Genomic DNA, 20,988 nt, shown 5'->3' with positions numbered 1-20,988 from the left:
CCTCGGGAGAGATGGGTTAAGTTTCTGGAAACAAAACCCATTTGCGTTAGCTTAAGGAAAAATCGCAGGTGGAAGGAAGTTAGTAGAAGCAGAGTGAAATGTCTCAGAGGATTAACAAGTAACGGATAACAGTGGGTTCCAAAAATTGTAGATTTGTGTTGTGATCTCCTGGACAGAAGTGTGTGAAATGTCACAGCTCCACCTTTGTTCATTGCACGTCTGAGTGACAGCTGCCAGGCCCCACCCCTCTGGCTGGGAGGAGAGTCCAGAGGCGATGCCATGGTCCTACGCTGGAAATAGGGCCACCAGCTATCCCAGCTTAGCCCTGAGAGTCTTGCACCCTGGCACATCCTGCAACCCAGGCCAGCTGGGATGGTCTGACCCTGAGCCAGAGAGGCACAGCCCAGTTGACCATAAACTCACTTTCAGTGGTTTTCCCCATCCCAGACTTCCGTGCAGGACGCCAGCCTTGTCTGCGATTTGGTGGATTGTAGCTCCTTCAAATCACACATGTTCTGCTTCTCTGCACCAGGGCTCTCTGCAGGAGTTCCAGGCTTCCTAGAGCACGCATCTGTCTCTTCCTGAATTTACTCTGTACTCTGTGTCCAGCAAATAAACGCAGAGACTCCATGCGCTTATTGAAGGAATAATTACGCCTCCTAGTACTGGGTGGAGGGGTTAAACCAGCACGTTGGGCTGCTTACCTGTGTGTCTTCCAGGAGCCGTGCGTAAGCCCGGGCCGCTGCCTGGGAGTGCCCTTCAGGAGGCAGCCGTGGTGGCTGGGCTCTCCTGTGCCGCACGGCGCTCTCCAGGACGGTGCTGGATCCTGGCTGCTCAGCCCCTGCAGCTTTCGGCCAGGACAGGAGCGCTGCCGTGTGGCCTGGCGCAGGCAGGACCTGGAAGCTGGGGCTGGACCTCTCTGAGCTGCAGGGGTGCAGTTTTCTCTCCCGTACTTGGTGTCTGCTTCGAGAACAGCAGCAGCAAGTGTCGTATTCAAGTGGAACTCGGACGTTGTCTGCTTTCGTCTCCACCGTCAGCTCATGGCCCCCAGCCTCCATCCCGGCTTCTCTCCAAGGCTCCATTGTGCACACCCCCTGCCACGGGGTTTAACGCTGCGTACCCCACTGTGGACCACACCCTGATGTCTTACCCAGCCCTCTGGCCGTGCCATGAGCTGGAGGCCCTCCCTGCGGTGGCATGCCGGCCCTCGGCGTGATGACGTCAGGTGCCCGGCCGTCTTCACTGCCACTGTGCTGTTCAAGGTCCGTCTCCTCCCAACAGCCTGAGCGATGACAGCCGTTGCCCAGAGCGGCGTCCTGCTGAATTCCGTCTCTGTGAGACCATGCTGACAGCACGTTCAGCGTGTAAAGTGGATAGCAGCGGGGTTGTGCTGGGTGAAACGGGGACACAGGTGAGGCCTCAGCACGAGCCTCCTTCCCCCGCCTCGTCCCCGCTCGATGGCCACACAGAGCTGCTTCACCCGAGGCCCTCGGTGGCGCCCGGTTCTCCCAAGGTGTGCTGAGCCCCACCAGGCTGGGACCGTCCGTTGCTGAGCCTCGGACTGGAACAAGGTATACAGAAGCCTGGCTGTCCTGGCTGTGACTGTTGCCGAGCCAGTGCTCGTGTCCTGTGGTCCCGAGGCAGAGCAGGGGAGAAATCCCACTGGGAAGTAGGCACGTGCATTGCATGATCCGACTCCGAATCCCCGGTCGGCCGGTGATGCCTGCTGCTGGGGCTTGCCTTTGCTTTGCTGAAAGGAATCACAATCTTTTTGTCTTTATTTTTAACAATTGATGTATTTGTCTGAAAGGCACAATGATAGAGAGGCAGAGGCAGAGAGAGATGATCCATCTGCTGGCTCACTCCCCAAGTGGCCGCAATAACCAGGGCTGGGCCAGACTCAAGCCAAGAGCCAGGAGCACCGCCTGCACCCTCCAGGTTGGTGGCAGGGGCCCAAGCAGCTGGGCTTTGATGCGCTGCCTTCCAGATCCTGAGATTCCTAGCACTCTACCAGCTCTGATGTGGGGTCTCAAGCCGGGGCTTCAAGGCTGCTCCGCTCCCCCACCTGTGACCTTAAACGCGTAGGGAAAGAGCTCAGAGGCAAGTGCAGGTGTCCGGCTAGCTCCCGTGCCGGCAGTCTTTGCTTACGACAGCAGTCCGCGGAATCGTCTGTTCAGGGAGTTGATACCAATCCCTGGCTTCTCAACACGTAACTTAAACCTCCAACGTTTGCGAAATTCCCACTGGAAACGTTGGAAAGTAAGGCACCGGGGCAGGAGGTGCTGTGTTGAGGACGCAGCTTCCCCCGCGGTGGGCACCGGGGCAGGAGGTGCTGTGATGAGGACGCAGCTTCCCCCGCGGTGGTTTGTTCTTCCCAAGGGGAAAAGGGGCCTCGAGCTTGGGTAAGCAGAAGGTTCCCCACCAGTGTCCCTGGCTCTGCCCAGCGCGCTGCATGCTGTGCCGTGTGCTGAGCCAGGTCGGCGCTGCCTCTCGTTTCCCTGTGCGTCCTCCCGAAGTCTCTCGAGACGGTGGGTCACCGCCCTTCGCCCCAGACGGAGGAGCTGCAGTTTTAGCCGATCCCTAAATAGAGCCAAAGAAGGAAATCTGGAATACAAGCGAGCGGGAGCCTCGTAAATCTGCAGGCATTCCTGTGTCGCGGAGCGCCCGGGAAGAAACGCCTGGGGCTTCCGCCTGGCCGGAGAGCGTTCTTGCTCCTCGGGGAGCGATGAGAGGATGGTGCCTCAGAGACGCACGCTGCCCTCAAGAGAAACACAGTCGCTGGCGTTGTGGCGTTGTGAGGGAAGCCGCCACCTGCACTGCCAGCATCGTGCATGGGCACCAGTTCAAGTCCTGGCTGCTCCACTTCCAATCCAACTCCCTGCTGATGCGGCTAGGAAACCAGCAGAGGATGGCCCAAGTGGCTGGCACCTGCCAGCCTCGTGAGAGACCCAGATGAAGCTCCTGGCTCCTGCCCAGCCACTATTCCATCTGAGCAGTAAGCCAGCAGATGGAAGCTCCCTCTCTCTCTCTCTCTCTCTGACAGATAAACAAATAGATAAATTTTTAAAAAGAAAAGACACACACGAGCAGCTGCGTACTCAGAAGGCTCCGGCTTCCCACAGGGCATCACAGGCCCCGCCGTGGTATTTCTGGAAGAAGAGCCCACACCAGGCAGCGCCAGCGGCTGCTCGCTGCTCCAGGCCAGGATGTGGGGAGGGGCTGACGTATTTGTGCGGAGTGGGGCTCAAGTTCAGGGCTACCAGTCTGGGCTGTGTGGTCCCCAGCAGGCCCTGCCGCTGTCCCTGCCTCAGCCGGCTCCCAGTCCCCGCCCTGTGCAGGCCGCTGCGTGGGCAGTCGCTGCCATCCCCTGGGTGGGTGCTTCTGACCAACGTTCGGCTGAAGAAGACGAGGCTTGCGGGCTGTGCATCGACCTCGGAGGTTCAGTGAGACCCCCAGTGTGGGGAGCAATCCGGACTAGACTAAGTTACTCGAATTAAGACTTATTCTATGCATCTGCTCTCCCACAATATGGCGCTGGGAGAGAAGTAAACAGCTTCCGCACAGCTGCCTCCAGTTCAACTAATAAATTGTAGGACTTGCTCCTGATTGGAGAGCAGCATACTTGGCGTGTGGGCAGCCGAGTTAGGATTGGCGGAGGAGGACTATAAAGGAGGAGAGAGACGGCATGCACCAGGAACATCTATGGGGAACATCTAAGGGAACCTGTGCAGCCCCCGAGAGAACCGGCCGGCGGTGTGCCGCTCCCCTGCGGAAGTGGGGAATGCGGCCAGGGGGAACTGCCCTTCCACGGAGGTGGAAGGGATAGTAGCCAACCCGGGAAGAACCAGCAGCAAACCCGGGGAGGGCCGAGCAGACAGAAAGAACAGCGCAGGGTCCTATGTCGTTCCCCCACGAAGACGGGGAGCGACACCCAGAAAGGCGACCGAGCGAGACTTCTGCCCCCGTCTGTCCACAGGAAAGTAGGGACACACAGGCAGCCCTGGCTTTTAGGGTGATCTCGGGTACTGAAGGAAGTGGCCAGGAAGTGCCTGTCACTGTGCATAGCACACAGTGGAACAGTGTGCAGTGCTGAGAATGAGCTAAAGTGTGGTTCATCTTGAAGCAAATACTCCAGTGGGGGGGAAAAAAAAAAGCAAGTCCCAGACTATCACAGGCATCTCCTTATACAGTTCAAAGTTATCAAAATGAAACAGTATCTTTATTATAATGTTTGATACAATTAAAGAAGCCATGTTCAATGCAGCAGTTACTTTGCGATAGGGACAGGGGGCGGTAGAGAGTACATAAAGGCAGACAGGAGAGTGGACAGGCAGACAAAAGAGGACCCGTGTGGACCAATGAGGGTGCCGAGAACAGACTGATTGTCCCAAATGTGCTTCTGAAGTCCTTAAAAATGCTTTTTTGCACAGACTGAATGATAGGAAATTGACAATTTTCTGTCATTGCTTCTACCTACAAAACATTTCATATGGTTTGGCTCAATAGGTATCATTAAAAAGGCTTTTCAAAGGGAGCTGACAAGAATAGATTCCTATTTAGAAAGATATTTACTGCAGCTGGCGCCGCAGCTCACTAGGCTAATCCTCCGCCCTGCGGCGCCAGCACACTGGGTTCTAGTCCCGGTCACGGCGCCGGAATCTGTCCCGGTTGCCCCTCTTCCAGGCCAGCTCTCTGCTGTAGCCAGGGAGTGCAGTGGAGGATGGCCCAAGTACTTGGGCCCTGCACCCCATGGGAGACCAGGATAAGTACCTGGCTCCTGCCATCAGATCAGCACTGTGCGCCGGCCACAGTGCACCGGCCGTGGAGGCCATTGGAGGGTGAACCAACGGCAAAAGGAAGACCTTTCTCTCTGCCTCTCTCTCTCTCTCACTGTCCACTCTGCCTGTCAGGAAAGAAAGAAAGATATTTATTGCATGAGACAATGAATTCATCTGCAAACCCAAATAATAAGCAGTTGAATCACTACTGCTTGCCCTGTCTTCACTTTTGGAAGCTATGATGTTCAAATGAATCAGGAGCTGGTGACCATGGAGTCACGGTCATAGAACTAGAGATGGACCCGAGACGAAAGCGAAGGTTTTCTGTGTGCCTGCACACGCCTTTGTCTGCCGATCCTGCCCAGGACTAAGCTTGGATGATTCTTTGTTGGGATGAAATGAAAGGAAGAGATTCCCACTCTGGAAATGGCCCTCGTCAATGACATAACCCACAACTGGCCTGGCTGTGTGTGGCGGACAGAGCCAGTCGTGTTGCCATCTCCAGATAGCCCAAATCTGTGGCTCCACACACACTGCTTCCTCCTCAGTCCATGTGTGTGTTCAAGGGCGGACTCGGGACCCTGAGGCTCTGTCTCAGCAGGCGTGGTGTGCAGTGGGATGGTGAGAATGTGCTGGCTTGTGCACAGGGAGCCCCCTTCTGCTTGTGTTTCATTGGTCAAACAGTCCATGGTGCTCCTTCAAGACGGCCGAGAACTGTGGTCCCAGCAGGTGGCTGGAAGCAAGTCCCTGATGACCTCACACGGCCCACTCTTCTGGTCACCCTGTGCTTGGCTCCTTCTCCCACGACACAGTCATTGCAGGCAGACAGCATCACACTGGAGTCTCGGGCCCCGGAAGGTGGCCCCTGCACCCTACAGGACGTCTGCTTGTGACACTCCTTGCTGCAAGTCCTGTGAATCAGAAAGGCAGGTTGTCATCAGTAGCCGTGGGGCAGGGGCAGGATAAGCGCCCCCAGACTTGGGTTTGGAGTCAGGGTCCGTGTCCTGGGCCAGCACTGGGAAAGTCCTCCTGAGTCATGGAAGCCCCCGGCAGGGACTCAGCCCATGCCCCTCACATCCCTGGAACAAGCGCCCTTCCTCTACTAACGTGTGGGGGGCAGATTACTATGTCTGGGGCACGGGGCAGAAGATGTCTTCGCCCACTTCCTGCTCTGGAGGGCTGGCAGAGGCTGCCCTCCCTTTTCTGCCCTGTAGTCCAGAGGTCCCCTGGACTGTGACGCACCCCAGCACACAGCTGCCGGGGCACGGAGCTCCAAGGCAGCTGCCACAGCCACGGTCCTTTGCCCAACACGTCCCTCTCTTCGCTCAAGTTTACTTTTCTGAGAGGTAGTATTCACAGACCAGACAATTCACACACATCAAGGGCACAGCTCAGTAGGTTTTAGATTTAATCCCCAGACTTGTGCGACCATCAGCAGCAAGCACAGAGCCTCTGCAGCACCCCAGGGAGAGCTGTCACCCTGTTTCTCCCACCATCCCCCTCCCCCACCCCATCCCAGGTGTGGCAGCCCTCACGCTGCTTTCTGTCCCATCCTGGCCTTGGTGTAGCGTTGTGGAGCCCCATGCCCATTGTGGGACATGTCTGAACCTAGGTGTGGCTTTGTCTTACTGTTGCAAGTACTCCATTGCATGGCTGTGCCGCATTTTATTACCCATGAGTCAATGGAAAGTGGCTACTTCCACATTTTGGCAATTATCATAATAATGCTGCAGTAACATTTGTGCTCAAGTTTTGTAAGGCATGGGTTTTCATTTCTCTTTAGTCATACTTCTGATTGGTTTATTCTCCCTCCCTCTCTGTCTTCCTCTGGGCCTGTCTCTGGTGGGAGAGTCACGTCTTCATCCTGTTGCACTTGGAGCTATTTTAGCCACTTAAAGAGATGGAGCAGGGGACGTGCTGACCCACACAGCATTTTATCGCCGTGTCCAGTGGCTGGACCCAGCGAGATCCCTGGACTCTGCCTTCCGCAGGTCTATGAGTTCCCAGCCTTGTGGCTGTTCTCTGTCACTTTCCCGGCCAGTTCTCTGAGCTCCCCCCTGCTGTAGAGCACCTGGGCACACGCTGTCGTCAGCGGCCAACACAAGCCTCCCCCTCCCCACCCCACTCTCCTCCCCCCACACCCCACCCTCCTCCCCCCCCAGCCTCCCCCCAGCCTCTTCCCCCCACACCCCAGTCTCCTCACTCTCACATCGCAGCCTCTTCCCCCTACACCCCAGCCTCTTCCCCCTACACTCCACCCTCCTCCCCCCCACACCCCAGCCTCCCTCCCAGCCTCTTCCCCCCACACCCCAGCCTCCTCACTCTCACATCCCAGCCTCTTCCCCCTACACCCCAGCCTCCTCTCCCCACACCCCAGCCTCCTCTCCCTCACACTCCTAGTTAGCATGATGCTAGCCAGAAATGCAAAAGGAAATAAGATTGCAAAATTATTACTCCCACAATACTTAGTATTGTCTGTGTGCACACAGCGTGGAAGTGATGGTGGTTTTCTTCAGGACTGGAATCTAGGGGGTCATGTTTTCCTCCAAGTTCCTATGACATGAGTTGACCCTTTCAAAACCCCCAAATGAAAATACCTGGGTCCTCAAAGGCGAGTCACTGCCTTCTTGCTCTAAGATGTTCTTTGCAGTCATGGAGTGTTTTCACAATTTCAGAGTACGTAAGCGTAAGTGACGCTGTGTGTGACATCGTGCAGGCAGTGAGTAAAAGCAGGGCAGTGCCAGTGGTGGCGCAGCTGATGCTAGTGGGCCGTGGGTGTCGGTGTCAGGTGCAGGCCCCTTCAGCTTTCTGATGCCCGCAAGATGGAACTTCAGCTTTCTTTTGAAAGGAAAGCAACAGAGAGGAGGAGGGAGGGGGAGGGGGAGAGGCGAGAAACAGAGCCCTTCACCCACTGGCTCACTTTCCCAATGCCTGCAACAGCTGGGGCTGGGCCAGGCTGAATTTAGGAGCCAGGAACTCCAACTAAGTCTCCATCCTGAGGGGCGAGGGGCCCAAGTCCTTGGGCCATCATCTGCGGCCTCCCAGGGTGCACAGGAGCAGGAAGCCCTCCAGTATGGAATGCTGGCGTTCCGCGTGGCAGCTGAACCCGCAAGGCCCTCCCCTGGCCTTTCTGGGAGGCCACCATACTTCAGTGCATCGCCCGCCCTGCCTGGAGCCACAGCTGCAGGCTGCAGGGCAGCCAGTGCGCAGAGCAAGTCCCCTCTCTCACCACTGCTTCCTCTCTCTGCCCTCCTGGCCAACCTCCCTTTTCTGCTTAGGAGGAAAGCATTTCTTTTTTTTTCTCTCTCTCTCTTTTTTAAAGATGTTTTTATTAAAGGCAGAGTTACAGATAGAGGGAGAAACAGAGATCTTCCATCTGCTAGTTCACTTGCGATATGGCCACAACGGCCAGGACTGGCTCAGGCCAAAGCAGGAGCCTGAAACTGCAAACAAGTCTCCCACATAAGTGGCAGGGGCCCAAGCACCTGGGCCACCCTTCACCGCTTTCCCAGGCACATTGTCAGGGACCTGGGTTGGAAGTGGAGCAGCCGGGACTCGAACCAACCCCACACGGGTGGCCGGCATCCTAGGTGGTGGCTTTAATGGGCTGCACCACAGTGCCCGGCCCTGGGAAGGGCGTCCACTCGGTGTTGCTCCACAGTGGACGCCAGGGAGAGATGAGGCCTGACTTCTCCGCTGCCCTTCACGCTTTCCCAGCACAGCAGCGCAGCAGCTAAAGCAACCGTGGAGGCCAGCACTGCTCGGCAGACACTGTGGCTTTAGCTAGGACTCAGAGACCTGCGAGGAAACAAACACTGCACGTTGCTTTTCATTGTTAACAGTATGAGAATCTTCTGATTATAAAATGAATACAAGCGTAGAAAAAATGCAAATGAGTTTAAAGAACCTAAGATCACACTAAGTCCTTTCACCAGAAATAGTCTCTAATGAAACATTTTAAATGCTTGCCTTTTAAAAACATTAGGGGGCGAGCATGGTGGAACAGCAGGTTAAGCCACCCCACATCCACATCAGAATGCCTGTGCAGGTCTTGCCCCTTCTTCAGATCCAGTTTCCTGCTAATGAGTGTGAGAAGGTAGCAGGTGATGGCTGGATGCAGTTCGGGCTGCTGGGTTTGGCCTGGTGTGGCCATGGCTGTTGCAGGTGTTTAGAGAGTGAATCAGTAGAAGAAAGAGACAGAGAAAGCGCCCATCTGCTGGTTCATCCCCAAACAGCATAGTCCAGCAGCATAGACTGGACCAGACCAATCCAGGTCCCCGACGTGGAAGGCAGAGACGCAACGTCTTCAGCATCATCTGTGGCCTCCCAGGGTTTGCATTAGCAGGAAGTTGGAACAGAGGAGTGAGCAGAGCTGGACCACAAACAGTCACTCAATGTCAGTGTGGCTGTTCCCATAGGCATCTTACACGTTTTCTAAAAAGATTCATTTGATTTAACTGAAAGGCAGAGTGATGAGAGAGACAAAGAGAGTTTTTGTTTTTGCTTTTTTTTTTTTTTTTTTTTTTGACAGGCAGAGTGGACAGTGAGAGAGAGAGACAGAGAGAAAGGTCTTCCTTTTGCTGTTGGTTCACCCTCCAATGGCCGCCGCGGCAGGCGCGCTGCGGCCGGCGCACCGCGCTGATCCGATGGCAGGAGCCAGGAGCCAGGTACTTCTCCTGGTCTCCCATGGGGTGCAGGCCCAAGTACTTGGGCCATCCTCCACTGCACTCCCTGGCCACAGCAGAGAGCTGGCCTGGAAGAGGGGCAACCGGGACAGAATCTGGCACCCCAACCGGGACTAGAACCTGGTGTGCCGACGCCGCAAGGCGGAGGATTAGCCTAGTGAGCTGCCGCGCCGGCCAAAGAGAGATCTTTAATCCACCAATTCTGTCCCCAAAGGGCCACAATAGCCATGGCTGAGTTAGGCCAAAGCCAGGAGCCAGGAACTCCATCAGGGTCTCCCACGTGGTGGCAGGGGCCCAGAGCATCCTCCGCTGCTTTCCCAGGCCACGAGCTGTGGAGCTGATGGGAACCGATGCTCTGTTGCAGGGTGCAGGTGCTGCAAGTGGTGGCTTAACCACTGTGCCACAATGCCAGCCCCCTCCATGCCCTCTTTAGTTCTGCCATTTGCGAGTCACTGTGCACACACTGGTTCCCTACTTTATTTTTGGTTAACATCGCTGTGTCTTCCCATTTTATTAGCCACACCGTAAGAATGCATGTGTGACGTCTCTGGCAGAACCTCTGCCTTGGGAGCTGTCACCGGCTGTTTCACTGTAAGGTGAACACCACCTACCTCTGCTCCCCGCGTCCCCAGTCTCTACCAATCCTCGCCGGCCTTTGACACTCCCTGGCGCAGGGGGAGGGAAGGCCTGAGAGAGGCACCTGTGCACTCAGCTGATCACTGGGCACACACAGCACGCGCCTGGGGCACTCAGCGCAGGCAGCAGACACAGCCCTGCCTTTACATGAGTTTTGCCTCATTCCCAACTGACCTGCAGGGCTGTGATCAAACATTTCCAGGACATGAGGCCAGACGCAGCTCCTGCAGGCTTGATGCCCGTGGATGTGGATTCAGCCGGGGCTGCCAGCCCGCACACTGCCATCCACACGGAGGCGTTTGCCCTCTGCTTTCTGTCCCCATCCCCGACAGTCACACATCCCCTCGCTCCCCTGCTTCAGTGGCAGCGGGGTGCCAAGTCTGCTGAGTATGTGAGTTCTCTCTGTGGCCACTGAGACAAGGAGCCCTGTCCCTCTGCCCCTCAGCCCCCGTCTGGCGGTGGGGATGACAGTCATGTCCCCACAGGGCTGTGGTCCTGCCTGTCGAGCACTGTTGGGGTCGTGTGCAGCGCACGAGCGTGCCGCCGTGTCGTTGTCATCACTGGCCCTGGAGAGGCGTCCGAGAGTTTCTCTGCGTCCAGTCCCTGACCCCCCCAGAGCCATTCCAGGTCCTCTGCTCCCCACGCACCAGCCCTGCCCTAGGCTCTGGCTTGTGGGGAGCAACCGGACTAGACTGAGTTACTGGAATTAAGACTTATTCTATGCATCTGCTCTCCCACAATATGGTGCTGGGAGAGAAGTAAACAGCTTCCGCACAGCTGCCTCCAGTTCAACTAATAAACTGTAGGACTTGCTCCTGATTGGAGGAGAGCAGCGTACTCGGCGTGTGGGCAGCCGAGTTAGGATTGGCGGAGGAGGACTATAAAGGAGGAGAGAGACGGCATGCACGAGGAACATCTATGGGGAACATCTAAGGGAACCCGTGCAGCCCCCGAGAAAGCCAGCCGGCGGTGTGCCGCTCCCCTGCGGAAGTGGGGAATGCGGCCAGGGGGAACTGCCCTTCCACGGAGGTGGAAGGGATAGTAGCCAACCCGGGAAGAACCAGCAGCAAACCCGGGGAGGGCCGAGCAGACGAAAAGAACAGCGCAGGGTCCTGTGTTGCTCCTCCACGAAGAGGGGGAGCGACACTGGCTCGTGCCATTTTTGTTCCTTACGACACTCTGTGCATGGCGTCTGTCCCCGCTTCACAGAAGGGGACGCCGAGGCCTAGGAAAAGGGGTTGGGGAAGGAAGGGTCCTGGGGACTGGGAGAGCGGCTCGGACCCTTTCCTCCTTTCAAACAGAAAGATGCTTTTATAGCTGAAGTTAGCAGCATGTTCCTTAATGAGGGCTCCTGGCTCCGCAAACACTCGTGGACGAGGGAGAGGCCCAGGGGTGCGGTGGAGTTTGAGGGGGGATGCAGGCAGAAGGTGTGGGGGAGGTGTGGAGCAGGTGCAGCCCGTGTGTTCCTCCTTCAAGCTCACCTAGGATTCAGTTACAGAAGCAGCCCCTCGGCTGCCTGGGTGGAGAGGACTCTCCAGGGACAGGACCCCACACTCATACCGCTCACGTGCGTCTGAGGCTCGCGTGCTCGGCAGCTCCAGCCAGCCCGGAGGGGCCATGTCCTGACACCCCTGGCAGTGCGGTGACCAGGATGGCGAGTCGCACTCACAAGCCTCTCCCCAGGGAGTGCTCCTCGTCCCCTGATTGCAGTGGCCAGTGGCTGAGGAGCACCAAGCGCTGCCTCAGGGATAAGACACAGGTGCACCAACGCACGTCCCTCATCAGACAGAAGGCACGCTTATGCCTGTTTTACAAGTGAAACTCGGAATCATGGAGATTCTGGGACACGCAGGAGACCAGCCCTTGGCATGGCTGTAGCCCAGGCCATGCATGAAACTAGTGCCCCACACCATCGGCAGAACACATGGCATGTAACTTCTGTGTTGGTGGCAGCCAGCTAGGCAGAGAGCCCCTCCGCTCTGGAGTTCCCTGAGATGCTGGCCTCCTGACACTGCTGTTGCCTCCAAAATCCACTACCCCACGCACCCCACGCCTAGAATGCCTTCCCAAAGCAGCACCCCGATGACTCAGGCAGACTGCCAAGGGCAGTAATTGGACAGTGATGCCATTGAAATGGCAAAGCCAACACCCCAATAATTAATGGCACTGGTACACCCAGTGGATCCCCGGGAGTGAAACTGAATTCATGACTCTTGTTAATCCCACAAAGCAGGAAGGTGCCGGAAAGCCTCCCTTGAACGTCCCTTGAGCCGGTGAGCAGCCAGCCTTAGCTGCCCCAGGAGGCAGGGCGACTTCCAAGTGCCACAGCCCTGTTCTGGACCCAGGCTCGCAGGGCGGAGTGAGCACCGAGCTGGGCAGAGGAGCCCCTCTGCAAGCTGGGGGAGTGGGCCCTGTGTCCCGGAAGTCAGTAACTCACACTGCTCCCCCGCATCCTCCCTGCCCTGCCCTTCCCCCTGCAGGCCTGCTTCGGAACCCTGAGAAAGCTGGAGGGCCCGTGGTGCTGCTCCTCATGGCTGCCTCACCAGGGAAGGCTGCAGGCTGCCAGGAGACGAGAGTCCTGGCTTTCAGTCCCGGAGACACACAAGCCGGAAGCAGAGTGCGTGGAGCCCCGCGGGCCCTGCGAGACTGTGCTGCACATACCTGTGAGTACACACCAAGGACATGGAGGTGATAAAGGTGTGGTGTCCCCTGCAGGCCTGCCCCTGCCTGCCTGGAGAGGCCTAGCCTGATGACTCGGCGACCCAGCCCTTGGCCCTAACCAGGCCCAGTGTGCAGCCACCACAGCAGGCAGCTCGCCGTGGGGTGGCGGACCCCAGCTTCTCCCCCAGGCTCGCCCTGTTTCCCTCCCTTCCTCACCCAGATCTCAGCATCTTCCTGCCCGGAGCCCCCAGGAGCTGACAGCCTCCCTCGTTCTCGGTCACTGCACTTGTCCCTGTAGAATAAGGATGTGCAGGAATGCATTACAGATGGTTAAGGAGTGAGCACACGGGGTTCCTGTTTGTGTTGCCTAGCACGGGAATGTTATCTACTGGCAAATGGCTGACGTAGCCGGTATGGTTAGTACACTTCATTTTTTCTTGGTGTCAGGGTTTTATGTGCAAAGCTACTTTTTCATCCATTAATCTAGCAGAAGTCGACATCCTCAGGCTATTCAAGAGTGTGGTGGATTTTCCGTGTCTTCATCCTTCCTTTTTTATTTATTTGAAAGGCAGAGTTACAGAGAGAGAGGAAGAGTTACACCATAGGAAAGCTTTAACGACTGACAAAGGGAAGAGGAGACTCCTGCCAGCGGGTGCTGGGGCAGTTGGTTAGCAGCGTGCAGTGTGTCTGTCCAGGCTCTGGTCACACCAGCGTGGGAGACAATCAAATCACAAGAACTCAAGACGGACACGGGGGATATGGTCTGTGTATGAGAAACCGGTTTGTAGGTCTAAGAAAAAACCCAACTGTCATTGACATAAAAATGTCAAACTTCTGAGCATAATAAAATGGAAGGTAAACTCATAGGCAATGACATACCAATATGATTTGACATAAAAAAGCTTACACAAATGGATTTGAAAAACATTAAAATATTAGAAGAAAAATGAGCAAAGCACATGAATGTATAATCAGTATAAAAGAAATGAAAGGTGAAATAAGCACGTTTTAAAAATATTTATTTGCGACCGAAAGACAGAGATAGAAAGAGCGCCCATCCGCTGGTTTACTCTCGCAAATGCCTGCAGCGGCTGGGGCTGAGCTGGGGCTGAGCTGGGGCTGAACTGCAAGCCATGAGCTCAGTCCAGTCTCCCTCACGGCTGGCAGGGACTCAGCTGTTGGAGCCCCCCAGGGCCTGCATTAGGGAAGAGACGGACTCAGGAGCCCCAAGTAGGAACAGAACCCAGGTGTTCCCAGGGTGGAATGTGGGCATTTCAACCCGCTGGGCTGAACCTCTGCCCCAGCAGTTTTAAAGTTCAACGAAACTTCTAACAGAGAAATGCAAATTAAACCTCAGAAGTCCTTTTTCACTTACGAGGTTAATAGAAAAACTAGCAACACACTCAAAGTAAAGGAATCCCACCAGCACCACCATGCACCTCACCAGTGCGAGGGTTTTCATGGGTAATCTTTAAGCTGGCATCAAATACTTCTAAATGTTAGCACATTTTAACCCTGAAATTCTGACATTTCCAACCCACAGATTTATCTTTTAGAAATAGTAGGGGACAACATTATGGCGGGGCGGGTAAAGCCACTCCTGGCGATGCCTGCATCCCATATGGGTGCTGGTTTGTGTCTGGGCTGCTCCACTTCTGATCCAGCTCCCTGCTAATGGCCTGGAAAAAGCAACAGAGTACTTGGGCACCTGCAGCCACACGGGAGACCTGGATAAAGCTCCTGGCTCCTGGCTTCACCCTGGCCCAGCCCTGGCCGTTGCGGCCATCTGGGGAGTGAACCAGCGGATGGATGACCTCTCTCTCTGTCTCTTCCTTTCTCTGTAACTCTTTCAAATAAATAAATAAATCTTTAAAAGAAAATAGTAATGGGGACAAACTATTTTACACATATAAAAAGTGGAAATCGGAAATCGAGAATTGTAAAACCACGTGGTAGAATATTTGTAGTTATTAAAAGCTATGTTTTGTGAGGACTTTTAAGGACACAGTACAGTGATCATGATCTGCTGGCACCTGCAAATCAAAGCTGGACGTGACCTCGAATGCAAAGCAGGAGAGCAGCCGGGAACTCCCAGGCAATGACAGCCACCGGTGCGTGAGGAGAGTCTGTGAGCTTGGGTAGTCAGTTTTCTCTTCCACATTTCATTGTTCTTCCAGATTTCTTCTTTTTTAATTAATTAATTATTTTTTTTTGGACAGGCAGAGTGGACAGTGAGAGACAGAGAGAAAGGTCTTCCTTTGCCGTTGGTTCACCCTCCAATGGCCGCCGTGGCCAGCACGCTGCAGCCGGCGCACTGCGCTGATCCAAAGGCAGGAGCCAGGTGCTTCTCCTGGTCTCCCATGGGGTACAGGCCCAAGCACTTGGGCCATCCTCCACTGCACTCCCTGGCTACAGCAGAGAGCTGGCCTGGAAGAGGGGCAACCGGGACAGAATCTGGCGCCCTGACCGGGACTAGAACCTGGTGTGCCGGCGCTGCAAGGCGGAGGATTAGCCTAGTGAGCCGTGGCGCTGGCCTTGTTCTTCAAGATTTCTACAGTCGGTGAATTTGTTTTTTGCAGGAATCAGTGTGTGTGTGTTTAGAAAGTGAGAGGCAGATACCAACAGACATGACCAGCCGTCCTTTGGTGGACAGCCAAGGAGATGTCCGCCCTCTGTCTCCCGCTCTCCCTTCGGGGTCCTCCTGCTTTCACTTTGTTAATGATGGTAGAGGTTTGAAGACTTTACAACCCACAGAGATGAGAATGACAACACAGAAGATGAGCAATTTATATAAAAACACAGGAGCAAGTATCCCAAGGAGATATACAATGTGCAAAAAGGCTGAGCCGGGGTGAGTGAGGGCGAATGCCTGCCCGCAGGGGGACGCTGTCCTGTCATTTTGTTCCTTTCCAACGCAGAAAACAGAAGGATCAGTGTATTTCCTTTTTGATCAAAGTCGCCGTCCCGAGCAGCGGGAAGGACCTGTTGAGCTGGCTGCTGAGTGCACATGGCCAAGTGGCCCACTCTGAGCCGCAGGGAGACCGAGCAGCAGCAGAGCAAGTTAGCTGGTAAGCCCTCTTGTAAAGCACAGAATTCCGCTAGGTTCCACTGACAAACGTTCTGAGGACGTGACTTGAGAGGGCTGCTCTTGTCCACCTCCTGGAGGCGAAGCCAGCCCACTGAGGAAGGTGAGCTGTGAGTGTGCATAAACCAAGGGACTGTTGAACTAAATGCACTCCTTTGTTTTTTCTTTTAAAAGTGGCATTCAGTAAACACTTATTCTTGATTTTTTCAAAAAGGATTTATTTATAAATTTGAAAAGCAGAGTTACAGAGAAGCAGAGAGAGGGAGAGACAGAGACAAAGCTCTTCCATCCACTGGTTCATTCCCAAGGTGGCCGCAACAGCCTGAGCTGCCTCAATCCGAAGCCAGGAGCTTCTTTTGGGTCTCCCACATGGGTGCAGGGGCCCAAGGACTTGGGCCATCTCCTACTGCTTTCCCAGGCCACAGCAGAGAGCTGGATGGGAAGTAGAGCAGCTGGGACTTGAACTGGTACCCATATGGGATGCCGGCACTGCAGACAGCAGCTTTACCTGCTACACCACAGCACCAGCCCACTCTTGATGTTTTTTTCTTTTTTTAATTTTTTGACAGGCAGAGTGGACAGTGAGAGAGAGAGACAGAGAGAAAGGTCTTCCTTTGCCGTTGGTTCACCCTCCAATGGCCGCCACGGCTGGCGCGCTGCGGCTGGCGCACCGCGCTGATCCAAAGCCAGGCGCCAGGTGCTTCTCCTGGTCTCCCATGGGGTGCAGGGCCCAAGTACTTGGGCCATCCTCCACTGCACTCCCTGGCCACAGCAGAGAGCTGGCCTGGAAGAGGGGCAACCGGGACAGAATCTGGTGCCCCGACCGGGACTAGAACCCGGTGTGCCGGCGCCACAAGGCGGAGGATTAGCCTAGTGAGCCGCGGCGCCGGCTTTGATGTTTTAAAATTGTAATTTCTCCACACAAGATTTCCAAAATAGTTATAGCTCCAAAAATAGCTATTCATTTGATTTGTGTATATAGGCTATGAACTTTAAGAACTTAGCTAAATGTAAATTTGGTATTTTTTATTTGTTATTGGAGTGTTTCTCCTTTTAAGGACCTGAACTTTAAATCTGAAAGCATTCACGTGACTTAATTGTGAAAATATTCTACGTAGCTATTCATTTGCTTGTCCACATTATAAACATTAATTGAGCCTCTGTTGGGTGCTGCAACGTGGCATCTGCACTCTGGGATCTCACAGACGTGGGGGAGGCGGGACAAACACTTTCAGCGCAGAACATGTGAGCTCGTGTGGGACTCGGACACAGCCTGTGGAGCTGGGGGTTCTAAGCTTCCGTGGCGGGGTGGGGGCTGCAGGCATCCAGGGGGAGGCTGCAGTGCAGGTGTCTGGGCTCCAGGCAGGCTGTGGGGAGAGTGTGGGCTCCTGCCCACACTGGGAGCTGCCGCGTGGCCCCCTGTGCCGTGCAGCACCGAGTCTCCTGACAAAGGTGCCCTTGCAAGTCTGTCGCTGGGAGTTTACTAATCCTCTGTGTGATCTGCCAGATTTGCCCTCCGAACACACCAGAGTGCTTGAAGGAGTCCTCTAGACAAACTTCAGATGGAAAAATCAGTCGTGGTGTAAGCAAACAAGCAGGCGACAGCGGAGCTGGCGTTCTGCTCCTGGTACGAGCTCCCTGGTGGGCTGTGTTGTGAGGGAAAGCGGTGCCTCTCACAGATTACAAAGTGGGGCTTGTAGGTTCACATCCATAACCCTCACTGATGACCCTTCTGTAAGTGTACGTGCACACTAACCAAGGAACAGAGACCTCTGAAAAGTCGTGCACAGGACAGAAGAACGCACGACCCAGGGGGCAGCCGCGGGCAGAGTGCTGCCCGTGTGTGAGGCCCCCGTTCAGCTCTGCCCAAGCTGAATCCACAAATCAGAGCAAGCCCTCCTGAACTGCTGGCTTACAGGGGGTAAGCTGAGGCTTTTAAAACTACAGTCGAGGCCGGCACTGAGGCATAGCGAGTAAAGCCGCTGCCTGCAGCGCCGGCATCCCATACGGGTGCTGCATCACGTTCCAGCTGCTCCTCTTCCAGTCCGGCTCTCTGCTATGGCCTGGGAGGGCAGTAGAAGATGATCCAAGTGCCTGGGCTCATCCACCCTCATGGGAGACCCAGAAAAAGCTCCTGGCTCCTGGCTTCGGATTGTCCCAGCTCCTGTCGTTATGGCCATCTGGGGAATGAAACAGCAGATGGAGGGCCTCACTCTCTCTCTGTGTCTCTCCCTCTCTCTTTCTGTAACTCTACTTGTCAAATAAATAAATACACTTTCAAAAAATAAAACTACACGGTCATGGAAATCAGGTTACTCCCACCGAAATCTAATGTCCTAATAGTGACTAGGACTATGTTTTTATTGACAGAATAAAACATTGTTAGCCAGATCTGAAGTGTAAAACTGTCGCTCCCCCTCTTCGTGGAGGAATGACACAGGACCCTGCGCTGTTCTTTTGTCTGCTCGGCCCTCCCCGGGTTTGCTGCTGGTTCTTCCCGGGTTGGCTACCCTTCCACCTCCGTGGAAGGGCGGTTCCCCCTGCCACTTTCCCCACTTCCGCGGGGGAGCGGCACACCGCCGGCCGGCTCTCTCGGGGGCTGCACAGGTGTTCCTTCAGATAGATGTTCCTGGTGCATGTTGTCTCTCTCCTCCTTTATAGTCCTCTTCCGCCAATCCCAACTCGGCTGCCCACACGCCGAGTACGCTGCTCTCCTCCAATCAGGAGCAGGTCCTGCTGTTTATTGGTTGAACTGGAGGCAGCTGTGTAGAAGCTGTTACCTCCTCTCCCAGCGCCATATTGTGGGAGAGCAGATGCATAGAATAAGTCTTAATTCCAGTAACTTAGTCTAGTCCGAGTTGCTCCCCACATAAAACCCTACCTTCTAATTCTTAATTTGTGGTGAATGTGTTCAAAGCACGCAGGAAGTAGGATGGAGAAGGTGCCGCTACTGCGAAGCCCGGGTGTCGTCCATCAGAAGGGGTGGCCGAGGCCTTTGGGGAGACCTGCCCAGGAGTAAGGTGCTAGCGAGGAGGGGGAAACGTCAGAAATCTCATGGAGGTGGCGTGGCAGGGCTGGTGAGATCCCTGTGAAGATGCAGGTTGGGTGGTGTCCACCCCTGTTCTTTAAAATCTTTGTCATGGAGAGGCTGAGGGCCAAGCAGCATTCACATCTTGGAAGAGGCCTCCCATGCCCAGCTCAGCACATGAGAGCAGGCTTCCGGCTGTGGCTCGTCCAGCCCCTGGCGAGGTGCTTGGAGAAACCTCAGCCTTGCACTGTCACTCCAAGCCCTAGAGGAGACGAAGGACCATGGAGCACGTGGCACCTGTGGGTTGAGAGGGAACCTGCAGACGTGAGAAGTGAAGATGAGCTTGGCAACTGGGGCTCTCGGGTGCTGGCTCCCAGGCGGGGAGTAGAGGATGGGTTGTGGACCCCACAGTGGGCCCAGTTTTGAATATGTTGTGCTCATTTATTTGTTATTTTGTCTGAGAGGCAAAGATCTCTCATTTGCTAGTTCAATCTCTGAATGCCCACCTCAGCTAACAGATAAGGTGGGAGCCAGGAGCCAAGAACTCTGTCAGGGTCTCCCATGTGGGTGGCAAGGGTGCAGGTACTTGAGCCATCACCTGCTGCCTCCCAGGGTCTGCATTAGCAGGAAGCTGGAGTCAGGAGCAGAGCTGGGACTTGAACCCAGGCACTGGGATGTGGGATGCAGGGGCCCCTGCCTGGAGACATGTTACATTTAACACAAATATTATGCACATTTTACTTCAGAAGCACATGTGTGTGGACAGGTAACTGAAACATAAATCAACATGCAATGATCATTTTGAAGTCTCTTGTTAAAATTACCATCTTCGTGATTATGAAATAACTTTGTATGCTAATCTATAAGCAAACAGCCCTTCACAATTAGGCATGCTGAGAATTAGCTTGTGTTTTTAAAAAAGATTTATTGATTTGAAAGAGTTACAGAAAGAGAGGGTGAGACACACAGAGAGAGATCTTCCATCTGTTGGTTCACTCCCCAGATGGCTGCAACAGCCAGGGCTGAACCAGACAGAAGCCAGGAGCCAGGACTTTCATCTGGGTCTCCCACATGGGTGGCAGGAGTCCAAACTCTTGGGCCATCTTCTGCTGTTTTCCCAGGCCATTAGAAGAGAGCTGGATCAGAAGAGGAGCAGCTGGGACATACCCAGCGCCTATATGGGATAGCAGCGCCACGGGTGGAGGCTTTACCCCCTACACGAGGACCCTGGCCCCTCTGGTATTTTTTGGCCAAGTACACTCACTCTCACTGAGAACAGAAGCTTTTTTTTTTTTTTTTTTTGACAGGCAGAGTAGACAGTGAGAGAGAGAGAGAGAGAGAATGGTCTTCCTTTTCTGTTGGTTCACCCCCCAATGGCTGCTGCGGCCGGTGCACCAGGTTGATCCGAAGCCAGGAGCCAGGTGCCTCTCCTGGTCTCCCATGCGGGTGCAGGGCCCAAGGACTTGGGCCATCCTCCACTGCACTCCCTGGCCACAGCAGAGAGCTGGACTGGAAGAGGAGCAACCGGGACAGAATCCGGCACCCCAACTGGGTCTAGAACCCGGTGTGCCAGTGCCACAGGCAGAGGATTAGCCTATTGAGCCTCGGCACTGGCCACAGAAGCTTTTTTTTAGTAGCAAATGTTACTCCATTCAAGAATGTACTCTTGCCCTGAAATTCTGCCAGTGGGAAATTTGAAGAAGAACAAGATAAGGCCGGTGCCACGGCTCACTAGGCTAATCCTCCACCTTCCGGCGCTGGCACACCGGATTCTAGTCCCAGTCGGGGCGCTGGATTCTGTCCCGGTTGCTCATCTTCCAGTCCAGCTCTCTGCTGTGGCCCGGGAGGGCAGTGGAGGATGGCCCAAGTGCTTGGGCCCTGCACCCGCATGGGAGACCAGGAGAGGCACCTGGCGCCTGGCTTCAGATCAGCGCGGTGCACCGGCCGCAGCGGCCATTGGGGGGTGAACCAACAGAAAAGGGAGACCTTTCTCTCTGTCCTCTCTCTCACTGTCCACTCTGCCTGTCAAAAAAGAAAAAAAAAGAAAAAGAACAAGATAAAAAGCAACTCCTTTCCCCAAACGCTACGTTTTCTGGAGAGCAGACAGAAAGCACA

At 54.9% G+C, this 20,988-nt stretch overlaps 1 long non-coding RNA gene across 1 annotated transcript; it reads left to right on the top strand.

The window, feature by feature from the left end:
* Nucleotides 1–12,579: 12,579 nt before the first annotated feature.
* On the top strand, nucleotides 12,580–13,624 carry LOC138843912 (uncharacterized). The gene is made up of 2 exons (XR_011379115.1): nucleotides 12,580–12,762; nucleotides 13,329–13,624. It is a non-coding gene; the product is annotated as an uncharacterized lncRNA (long non-coding RNA).
* The last annotated feature ends 7,364 nt before the right edge of the window (nucleotides 13,625–20,988 follow it).

This window comes from Oryctolagus cuniculus, chromosome 9, assembly GCF_964237555.1.
Source record: "Oryctolagus cuniculus chromosome 9, mOryCun1.1, whole genome shotgun sequence".
Lineage (NCBI taxonomy): Eukaryota > Metazoa > Chordata > Mammalia > Lagomorpha > Leporidae > Oryctolagus > Oryctolagus cuniculus.
Note: the sequence above shows the minus strand (reverse complement) of the source record. Positions and strands in the feature narration are given on the sequence as shown.